The sequence below is a fragment of the Geotrypetes seraphini genome, chromosome 4 (genome assembly GCF_902459505.1).
Source record: "Geotrypetes seraphini chromosome 4, aGeoSer1.1, whole genome shotgun sequence".
Lineage (NCBI taxonomy): Eukaryota > Metazoa > Chordata > Amphibia > Gymnophiona > Dermophiidae > Geotrypetes > Geotrypetes seraphini.
The window spans coordinates 202,304,534-202,316,104 of record NC_047087.1 but is presented as its reverse complement, the minus strand read 5'-3'; the positions used below and the strand labels follow the sequence as shown (position 1 = coordinate 202,316,104).

General features: G+C 40.7%; 1 protein-coding gene across 1 annotated transcript in view; it reads left to right on the top strand.

The window, feature by feature from the left end:
• Positions 1-456: 456 nt before the first annotated feature.
• Positions 457-11,571, top strand: part of NDST2 (N-deacetylase and N-sulfotransferase 2) — a 687,503-nt gene continuing 676,388 nt past the window's right edge. The window contains 1 exon segment of the mRNA XM_033942504.1: positions 457-759. The gene's annotated coding sequence lies outside the window, so the exon portion shown is untranslated.

The following is an 11,571-nucleotide window of genomic DNA, read 5'->3' as shown; positions in this document are numbered from 1 at the left end:
ATTTGGTAATGCCACTTGGCTTTTCTTCTCTTAAGCTTGCTTCTTATAAAAGCGGTGATCAGGAAACCGCTTTGGTTTAACAATCTTGTTAATAACTGCGGTATTTAAAATAAAGTAACTGAAAAGTGCATTTGACATTCATGCTCTGAATGTGCCAGCCTCAAAGTCTCCAAATCAGAGAGACACATTCCTAATGAGTAAGATTTGGCATCTATGTATATTTACGATTGTAGCAAACTACTAGCAAGGAACTGAATGCTAAGTTTTTTTTTTTAAATAAATAAAAGAGCGCGGGAAGAATGCATTCTCTCGTAGGGTGGGGCTGATCACCTTTTGCATCTCTTTGCCGGAAAACCCCACAAGTTTCTCTCCCCTCTCCTCCAAAAATGGTTTGAACCTGCTCCCGCATTGCTCTGCCTGGAAAATACCAGTGGCTCGGGAAGAGGGGACGGGAAGGGGGGGTGGGGGTTAAATTCAACATTGCCCCTCACGGCCCGGGTGCATCCCCGAACTGGGGTGCCCCGCCTGCCCCGGCTTTGGCCTCGCAGCTCCCGCTCTTAAAGGCGGTACAGCGCTATCGGTCAATGATGGGTCCGGGCAGCTCCGCCTCCTGGCTCACTTATCTCCCGCCTTCCCCAGCCTCTCGCACAACGCACCGGCGGCGGGCCTGGAAGATGGCCGAACGGCGGCTGGAGCGCGGCGCGGGAGTCCCGGCCTGAGACGGCAAGCGCAGCCCGGGAAGCGGCGGAGGAGGAAGAGGTGAGGCGGCTGTGACGGGAGGAGGGGAAACTCGAAGCAACCGCCGCTGCGCGCGCGCGTTCTCTGTCCCTCGCTGTCCGCGCGACGGGGGGCCGCTCACTTTCCCTTTCCTCCGTGCTCGGGCGCCTGTGGCGCGCGGCAGCGCATGCGGGCGGAGCAAGGCGACAGTTCCCCGCTTCCCCATTCTCTCTGCCTAGTTATCTCGTCTTCCAGCGCCCTCTCCTTCTCCCATGCCCGATGCTCTGGGCGCTGCTGCCTCCTCGCGGGTGACTCTTCCCCCCCCCCCTGCCTACCTGTTCGCGCATTATTCCTCTAGGTGTGCCTGGATACCCCTGGAACCCGAGGGCAGAGGCAGCGTTTCTAACAGAGTATAGCTCATCCCAAGCCGCTGAGTAGTCTAATGTTGCCCTAATCACTAAGCATTCCTGTCCTAAACGCGGGCACAATAGAGGATGCTACTTTTACTACGTTGAAGTGGAGCATTCAGTTTCAGGTTGTTTCTTCTTATTCCACCTTCCCCTATTATTTTTAGCATCCCGTTGTAATTCATTTCTTTCCACCCGCTCGTTCTTTGACCTTGCTCAACATGCTTCACTTAATTGTGATCCCATTCTTGAACTGCTTTCATTTGCTTCTTTTGCCTGTTGACAACAGTCCCACTTTTGCTGCCTTTAGTTTCTAATTTTACCTTGTTTTGTGTCTTTGCTATTTTGCCAGTTATGGTTTCCCTCTAATGCCTTTCCCCTCATAATCTTTGCTATTACACCCATTCTTTAAATCATTTCCCCACGCCCCATTGCTTGCAAAGTCCCATATTTTGAAGACTCAGTGTTCAAAATATCAACTTTTCAGTTTGTATCTGGTTTCTTCCTCCTTGGATTTATGTTTTCAGTACTTATGTCCTCCATTTCTCAGCAGGTTGCCATAATACATACAGAGATATTTGATTATTCAGTTACTTTGTTTATTGTAAACTGCTTTGGGTCAAATTTTTTGTTTGAGGTTGTTGGAATATTAGTACAGTAAAACATTTTTTGTAGTGTGGGGCAACTACTGTTTCACTTGTTCCTTCTCTCTGCTTGTCCCCTTTAAGATTCTTAAGTTCACTCAACAGCAATTTGTGCTATGGTCATGGATCAGTATGAAGGAATGGAAATCCAAGAAGGCAGACAGCTATAAAAGTGCTACTTTATGCTTAGATACATAATAGCTAGATGGGTAGACCTTTCAAAAATCTTTAAATCATATGTTCTCAGAAATAGAAATGAAAATGAAAAATGGATTATAACGATGCTTATCTGTCGGCTACATTATCTAAAAACATTTTTTTTTCCTAGGACTACTGCTTTAAGTATGCTAGCAGTGTTCCGCTTTGGTTGGAAACTGCACATCAGCACTTCAGGGAAAACTGATGCTTTTTAATGCCTTCCAAACTGTAATGGAAAGAAGGTTGTTGTGATTAATGTAGCCATAAAGATTTTGAGTAGAATATTCCCTCTAAAGAAAATGTTTTCAGTATGTATCTATTGACTTTCTATTAGATAGATTCATGTGCTTTCAAGGAGGTTGTGAATACAGAAAAGAATGAGAAACTGGTGGGCACAAATTTTATTAACATGCTTTAAAAATGCATTTTTTTCCATTTTATTGTGGTGTTGATTCTCATACATGTTTTGCATGTTGGCTGCAGAATGAAATTGAAATGTATTACTTTGATATGATAACATAATTGCAGTTCCTATTTTCAGTCATTCTCTTGGTTGTTAATTGGTATTGAAGTGGTTTTTGTTGGTGCCTAGAACAACAGAACTGGTTTGTACCTGTTATAAGCACCATTATTTATATTACAAGTATTATCTGTCAGGTTATGATAGGAAATGGAAATTTGATGAGAGAGATTTAATATTGAGGGACACAGTGAGAGAAACAAAGTTGCATCACAGTAGGAATAATGGGTTGTTTTTTTGTTACTCGTATTGGAACCTTGGGGTTTCATAAGGATAGTCATCCTTAAACTGAATCCTAATGGAAGCTGGTATGGTCCAGTTTGGGAAAAATTTGTATTCAGTAGGCCCAGTAAGAAAGTAAAGGCAAGACTCATTGAAAAGTTAATTCTTATGTATAAATGGGGTATGCCTAATTAAGTAGATCCATCCATGCCACTACCAGCTTTTGTTTTTGCTAGTATGTTGTCTTGCATAGAAAACACATTTTTTAAAATTGTTTTTCACACTATCAATTAAATATTTAAATATTAATTATTTTTTGTGAACCTTATTTTTGCTACTGTATTACTTAAAGTCTACGCTTGCACAAAAAATGGGCACGTTTTGTTCCAATCATAGATGTATAGTTTTTCTTGGAAACCTATGTGAAGAAATTTCCTAATTTTACATTAGTTCTTGTGATTTTTACTTATTTTATTTTAATTTTCTTGGGGGAATAAGCATAGATTTTATATCAGTATTTCTGAATGTGCTTCTGAAAAAGCAGTGATTCATGGCTCTTTTAAATCAGTGCTTTGTTACTTAAGATACATAAAATAGGCAAAAATGTATGTAATATTGAAGCCAAAGGAAAAAGGGAGGAAGCTGTTGTGGAAAGGCAGGGATTTTCAACTTTTTCATTATTCAGGCTTCATGGAATGATTGAACAAACCTGGGGATTGCCAAGGAAGAGGTCATGCAATAGCAACTTAATTGTGGTTGCATTTGTAGACTTGTTCACCTAAAACTTCCTTCAGTCCTGTCTATCAAGAACCCATGAGATATTACCATGTGATTAAAACTGATGTTTTAACTGTATATATTTCACTGTGTTGACTCCAAGAATATTATTCTGTGATAGACAATTTAGATATCTGTTTAAAGAGAATAATTGAAATATTATGGATTGTAAAATTGTTTTTCTTGCATACTCTGCACACATACACTCTTTCTGTACCCCATGGTGTTAAGTGACATTACACAGCTCTAGTTTGCATCAATAAAAAAAGGACCACACCAAAAGATTCCTGTTTTTTTTTTTTTTATATTGCTATGTACTTTTAAAACCAGATAGGCTTCTTTCTTCAGATGGAATCTGATGGTGTTCAAAGCTTATATCTTATAACAGTGTTTTGTTATTGTTACTCTAAGTTTGTCCCTACAGAACAACAAAGTGATCGCAGTTGTTGTATTTTGATGTCCCCTGTTCCTGAACTTTGTTGTTGGGCTATATCCACAAGTGGTTTCGTGTAGACCTAGAATGCAGGGTTGAATGGGTGCCTTCGTGCGGCTCTTTCCCATGTGGCGACCACTCGGTGCTTGTACCAAAATGGCCGCGGCGTTTGTTTCATGCCACAAACACCTTCTCTCTCACCAAGCAGCCCTATGGGGTAAAGACCTAGATCAACTGCTTTCGCCCACTACCTACGGGGAGTTTAGGAAGCGCCTAAAAACATACCTGTTCCTGAAATACCTAAACAACTGACCCATTCCCCTCTCTCTCCCCAATAACGGTCCCCCGTCCTCTTACCCCTCCTCCCTCTCCCCTCCTTAGTCCACTTGAATTTCACGGTACTGTGATACATATAAACTGTTATCTTTATCATATTGCAATTTTTCGCTGTATTTCCTGAAACATGCGGCTTATTCCAAACAGGTCCTCTCGGACACTACCTACCAAACTGTATATCCTATACTCTCGCTCAACAAATTGTATTTCTACATTCTTGCTTTCTTGAAGTCTCTGCTCTCTGTATTTCCTCTGAATATCTGCACACTGTAATTCGCTGAATGTCCAGCTCTCTTGATTGTAAACCGCCTAGAAGTCGCAAGATTGTGGCGGTATAGAAGAATAAAGTTATTATTATTATAAAAGGTATAGGCTACCAAGATTTCAGTGATTTTTCCAGAATAACTTTTTAACAGTTTTAATGCATATTAGGGGCCCTTTTATCAGAAGTGTAGTGAGGGAGGCAGCCAGGGAAGTGGCGCCCATGAGCAGCATCTTCTGCTCGTGCCGGCCTCTGCTCTCTTCTGACGTCACATCCTGGTCTCGAGGCCGGTGCGAGCAGGAGGTGGAAGATGCTGCTCATGCCAGCGAACATTTCAAAAGGTACATGAGGTGGTAGAGAGGAGGAGAGGCACTGGTGCCCCTGCCAAGATAGTGCCTGGGGTGGTCCGCCCACCTTACTATGCCACTACACAAGAAAATTATGCCTCTTCTGCTTGCTAAGCATGCGTTAATTTTTTTAAATATTTTTTTGGAAGGGGGTGTGTCACGGGAGGGGAATTTCATGGCTGCTATAACCAGCTTGCACTAGCTGGTTAACACAGCTAATATAGGACATCTTTACAATAAGCTATCTTCATCATTCTCTCAACTTGCTAATCAGTGCTCCCGTGCAAAACGACAAAAGACAAAAATCACAACCTCATTCTCGGAGGAAGCAGTAATTGACCTTTTGATTCTTTTCTAGAAAGCATTGCCAGCATTCCCCTGACTCTACCTCCCAGTCTCCCCATAAGAGACAGATTGCTCTTTTTTTCCCTTGCATTTAACGCTTATCACAACAGACCAGTGGGTGCTTTGAATTATCTCTCAGGCTTATGCCCTATGTTGGGATTCAAAAGCCTTCAAACCACCTGCCAAAAGAGTCTCTCTTGAACTCCCTCCAAAAGACCCTCCCTCATCAAGAACTCTTGGCACTTCTCCAACACAATGCAGTAGAACCTGTTCCTTGGCAGGAGAGAGGCCATGGGTTCTATTCAAAGTATTTGGTCTTTGACCCATTCTAGATCTTTGAGGCTTAAACAAATACTTGATGAAGAATTTTCACATGGTTTCTCTGGGAACCCTCCTACCCCTACTAGAAAAAGGCAATTGGCTTTGCTCTCTAGATCTAAAACAAGCATACATTCGTGTTTTCATCCTACCTGCGCACAGGAAGTACCTCTGCTTCTGCATAGGATCTCAACATTTCTGATGCAAAGTCTTGCCATTCGGTATAGCCTCTACTACTCATGTCTTCACAAAGTGCCTAGTGATAGTGCCAACACCCCGTACGCGTAAGGGGATTTCACGTATTTCCATATTTAGGCAACTGGTTGATCAAAGTTCATTATTGCAGAAAGCTCAAGATTGACATAAACTCAACAGTCTTGTCTCCTCAAGCTTCTAGGGTTTTGCCATTAACTGCCAAAAGTCACATTTACAGCCATCTCAAGTCTTGGAATTAATCAGAGTAGTTTTAGACACCGTTCAAGGTCAAGCTGTTCTATCCAAGCAGAGAGTCGACAATCTCATTCACCTGTGTCAAACAATTTCCACCCTCAAGTGCACTTCTGCTCACTAGATGTTATGCCTTCTTGGTCACATGGTGTAGCATGAATGATTAATTTTGGCTGGATTTAACAATTATAAAATAAAGGACTGTTGCCTGAACCAAGATATGATTGATTTTTTTTTCTGAATTTAGAAATATAAATTATTGCTTGAACTAGTGTGTTTCTAACAGACTCCAGCTGGCCATCTGCCTTCAGAAGGTGTTGCCTCTATTCAGTGAACACAAAAGAATGGCTAGGTGTAGCCCAGTATCTATTCAGAACTTTTCTCTGCAAAATATGCACCATAAAGGTTTGGTATTGCTGTTAAACAGAACTTTTCTCTGTAAGATACTACCCCAGTTTGCAAGAACAAAACTTAGTATTGAGACCTGAAACGCCAAGACAAAAGACACACAACTTAAGTCATTCAAACCTTAGATAAGACAAAGAAAATTCAAACAGGCCCTGCCCAACCACAATACAAAGCAAGAACTTAAGCTATTCAAGACTGAATGGATGACCATTCCCCTGGCATTTCAAAACAATGACTGTATTTATACTTAGCAAAGACATTATTAAAATTCAGTCGGGCCCTGCCTAGCCAAAAGGTAAACCAGTTGACTCATGCATCTAGAAACAGGAAAGGTTTTGAATCAAAATCCTAATCTGAGATTGGACATTGCTTCTGGGTTTCTGCCTCAGTAATTGGACAGAACTTCAATCCCCCAGAATCCATAAAAAGGGAAATTCACATATGCTTTTTTCTCTTGGGATTATCACTGGAAATACCGTGCTGTAAACTCTCTCCTCTATAATCAAGAGGCCATGTGCTCGCCCTATTATTGTCTGCAACTGAAGAATTCAACCAGCAAGGCTCTGCATCACAGTGAGTTACTTTTAATCCATCTTAAATTAATCCATTCTGCTTCTCTATAACAATATTTTATCTTGTGGCACATTTCCCTTGTGTAAAGATCCCTAACCTTATAAATAAATCTTGCTCTGTAAAAATAAAATTCTAGTTCCTCTTAAATGCTCTAAGTTTCTGTTCTTTAATATTATACAGATCTAAGCTTTAAACATGCAATGAATTCCCAAATTGTATTTAACTCTTTAATTGGCAGATAGTGAAACGACTGCTTTATGTAACTTGATGAGAGCAACAGTGTGAAGTAACAGGCATTTGGAGATGCAGATCTCCCATAAGAGCCATAGAAGACACATGTTGGTTCTGAGCAACAATGCCAAATAAAAGGTTAATATAAAATATATTCCTCTCTTTAAGAGTGATGTATTTTATCGGTGGAGAATTCTTGCAACAATGGCATCAACAGTTCATGTGACCTCATTTGCACATCTTCACTTCCACATTGGACTCTCTTAATCCAGTGATCCCAAGCCATGGAATTCCTCTCTACTCTAATACAGGTGACCATGGATCTATGACACTCTCTCCAATGGCAGGTGTTGCCACACAATTTTACTCAGGGTCTGTCTTTCCAACTTCCTTACCATCAAAAATTCTAACAGATACTTCTATGATGTGCTGTGGGCTCAACTAGATGGTTTACACCAGTGGTCTCAAACTTGTGGCCCGGGGACCACATGCAGCCCGCCAGGTAGTATTTTGAGGCCCTCAGCATGTTTATCATAATCACAAAAGTAAAATAAAACAGTTTCTTGATCATATGTCTCTTTAGCTATAAATTACAATATTGTTATTAAGACTTAGCCAAAAGGAAAGATTTATAAACTATAAAGAGTTTGTGTGTTTTTTTTTTTACCTCATGCAAAATTGTCATTTCTTTAATAAGACATTAACTATTTTTTCTGAGGCCCTCCAAGTTCCTACAAATCCAAAATGTGGCCCTGCAAAGAGTTTGAGACCACTGGTCTACACATTCATGGAGTGTGGTTTCGCAAAGGACAAACCATATAGATCAGGGGTAGGGAACTCCGGTCCTCGAGAGCCATATTACAGTCGGGTTTTCAGGATTTCCCCATTGAATATGCATGAGATCTATGTGCATGCACTGCCTTCAATGCATATTCATTGGGGAAATCCTGAAAACCCGAATGGAATACATCTCTCAAGGACCGGAGTTCCCTTCCCCTGATTATAGATTAATCTCAAGACTTTCTCTCAAGACATTTCAGTACTTCAACAGATAGTGCTTGTCTGTACAGACAACTAAGCCCTAGATTCACTAAAGTCAATGATCATCGCTAAACATTATTTTCACAAGTTTAGCAATGATTGCTGCTAACCAACCCGATTCCCAAAACGGCCCACCGCATGTTTTTCCCTTTGATCGCCCATTTTATGATCTGGCCATGCAAATCAGTAAAACCCCGTGCAAAATAGTCAAGCGATTGATTCACATACATTGCTTGGCTATTTAGCATCGGGTTTTACCGGTCATAAAACCCGATTGCTGTAGACCAGGGATCTCAAAGTCCCTCCTTGAGGGCCGCAATCCAGTGTTACCAATAGGTCTGCTGGTTGTTTTTTTTTTTCCTTTTTGCAATGGCATAGATATTTTGCGTGTACTGTATTACATACACAAAATATCTACCTAATTTAAAAAAAAAAAAAAAAAAGCCTCCCAACAGTGCCCTCCCTCGACAAAGTTCCCCCTCCCTCCCTGAACAAAAAATATAGCAGGAGGGATACCCACTCTGTCCTGCCACCAGACGCTCCCTCCGACGCTCCCCCAGTGTCGAACCTAAGTATGGCAGGAGGGATGCCCACTCCCTCCTGCCACCAGACGCTCCCCCGACACCCCCCCTTCCCCTTACGCTGAATGTAAGTATGGCAGGAGCTGGAGTCAGTATTGTTAGTGAATCTAGCCCTAAGTTGGCCATGTTCTGTCTGAACAAACCAGGCAGAACCAGCTCTCATTCCCTTTGTATGGAAGCAATCAAAATACAGACTTGGCAACTGCTCATGGAATACCCAGGGCAGTTTATTTAGCGGGGAACCAGTATGTTTTAGCATACAAATTTAGCAGACTTCTTCAGCTTCACACCTCCTGAGAGCATTTGAGTTCTGTTGAAGAATATTGATATTTTTCAATTAGTAGGTATTCTTGTTGCTGTCCTATAAGTGTAAGTAATCATTGTTCTTTTCACCAGATCTAGGTGAGCTGCTTTCTGTAGGTTGAGCATTTTGGAGAGTGTCTATGCCTTTTAAATTCAGTCCCTTTCTCAGTTCAGTTCACTTTGACTGACCCCAGTACTCGGGACTTACATAAAATTTGACTTTGGTGCATTTTCCTTCCCTCTGTGAATAAAACTGGCTGGCCTCCCTGCAGTTAGATATATCAGAATCTGTTGCTTGTCTCCCTCTAAGTATATTGCTACATGCTGAGACTTGAAGCACAGCTTTTGTATATGCTTATGGACAATACAGCTTAGAATTCCATACATATTCTCATAGTGAAATCTGTTTACTTGGTGGGTGATATTCAGTAGGATTATCAATTAAAGACTCCTAGAGCTGTACTATGGATGTTCCTGCAAATTACTTTAACAGCTGATGTCAGAATAGGGATACTAGAGAAAGACAGATTGTGTGGATCACCCTTTGGGTCTTATTCAGGTCTGAATTCAAGAAGGTGTGGGATAGGCACATGGGATCTCTTAGAGAAAGAGATAATGGTTACTGTGGATGGGCAGACTAGATGGGCCATTTGGCCTTTTATCTGCCATCATGTTTCTATGTTTCTATATACTCATCAATGGAAAGAAACATGGGTGGATGTGAAACAAACAGGAAGATCTATTTTTCACTGTCTCTGTGATGCACTGATTCTTTATAGAGATGGAAGCTATGCTTTAAAAATCCTATTGACCTTTTATATTTTTATTTTTTAATGTAAAAAAATTATATTCTGCTCAGTCAAAAATTCTTGGATTACATAGGAGAGGGAGATAGGGGTCATTTGTTTAGTAGAGTTAGGCTTTGTTTTTCTGTATTATCGTATTTGTGACAGTTATGCATATTTTCTTTGTCAGTTATGAAAAATTTCAATAAAAGCAGTTAAAGAAAAAAAATATTAGATTACAAATAGAGTGTATATAAAGGGCTTGATTTATATAAATGGTGCCTAACTTCTAGGCGCTGGTCAGGACAGTTGTCAATCAATTGCTAGGCACTGCTTATAGAATCATGCCTAGCAGCGCCTAGGCATGCTTAGCTGTTGCTAGGCATCCCTGTGGTAGGTGCTGGTATATTAGACCTGGTTTTACCAGCACCCGACTTGGATGTCTAGTAACACCTAAGTCTGCCATGCTTATTCTCCATCCCTAACCATGCCTACTTTGCAGGAAGTGTCATTAGGCATTGAAGGGTGCCTTGACTTAGTCATCGCTAAGTGCCATGTGGATATCCACGCATAACCTAAATTGTCAATTAAAAAAAATTGTTTTTAATGGCATGGTCAGTTTTGAAATGACTTCACTCGCGTCTGTCTTACGAGAACATGCAGCCGTGGACGTTCCTTTTGTAAAGAATGCCAAAGAAAATCTTCTTTCTTGCTCAACTTCAGATCTGTTAGTGGGATAAGGTTCAATTTTTGAATTTTGTTAGCGGCTTAAAAACAGATTAATAGACGTCTACCCCTGATGAAGAGACAAAAAGGAGAACCCCGTCGGGTAGCATATATTATAGAAAGGGCTTTTATAAATAAGTATGCTTGTAAATGTTTACAAAATGTTAATAGTTGTTCTTCCTTAGGCTTGGTGTTGCTAGGAGAAACCATTTTGGTTTTCTTTTTTTTTTTGTTTTACCCCTCTTTGATCCCATCTTTCTCTTTCTTCCTCAATTGGTGTGTATAAATGTTTTTGGTGAACCTTGTTGATCTGAAGGCAGGGGTTATATCATCGACCAACCTGAGCAGGGGTTGTATCGACCATCCTGGGCAGGGGTTATATCATTGTCCCTCTTGAGCTTGTGTCGGGTGCCACATGCCTTCTCTGTACTGTATATAATATATGTAAATTGGTTTGATTGTAACCATAGAAAGGCAGTATACCAAATACCATCCCCTTTTTTTCTTTATTGTGGCTTCAGTCATAGACTACTGTTGTCTTTTTTTTTTTTTTTTTTGCATCTTGGCATATCATTTTGAAACTGACTTTTTTTACTTCCTTCTTTTTAACAGGGTATCAAAACAAAAAGAAAAGAGGGGGTGGGGTGGAATTCCTTTGCATGAGTTGAGTGACCTATGGAATTGCCTTCTGACAGAAATAATTCAAAGTAGGTAGCCAGAGGGTTGTTGTGGACTTTTGCCATTAAACAGAAAGTTCTAATTCTTTGAGTATGTTGTAATATCCTTTGTGTGTTGGCATAAGAAATGAAAAGATACAGTGCATGAACCCTGAGACGTTACTACTTTAGTTGTCTTCTTTTGCTACCGATGTGGTGTCCAAAAGCTTTTGATTGCTTTTATAATATACCGTGTTTCCCTGAAAATAAGATCTAGTGCCTTCTATGGGCCCC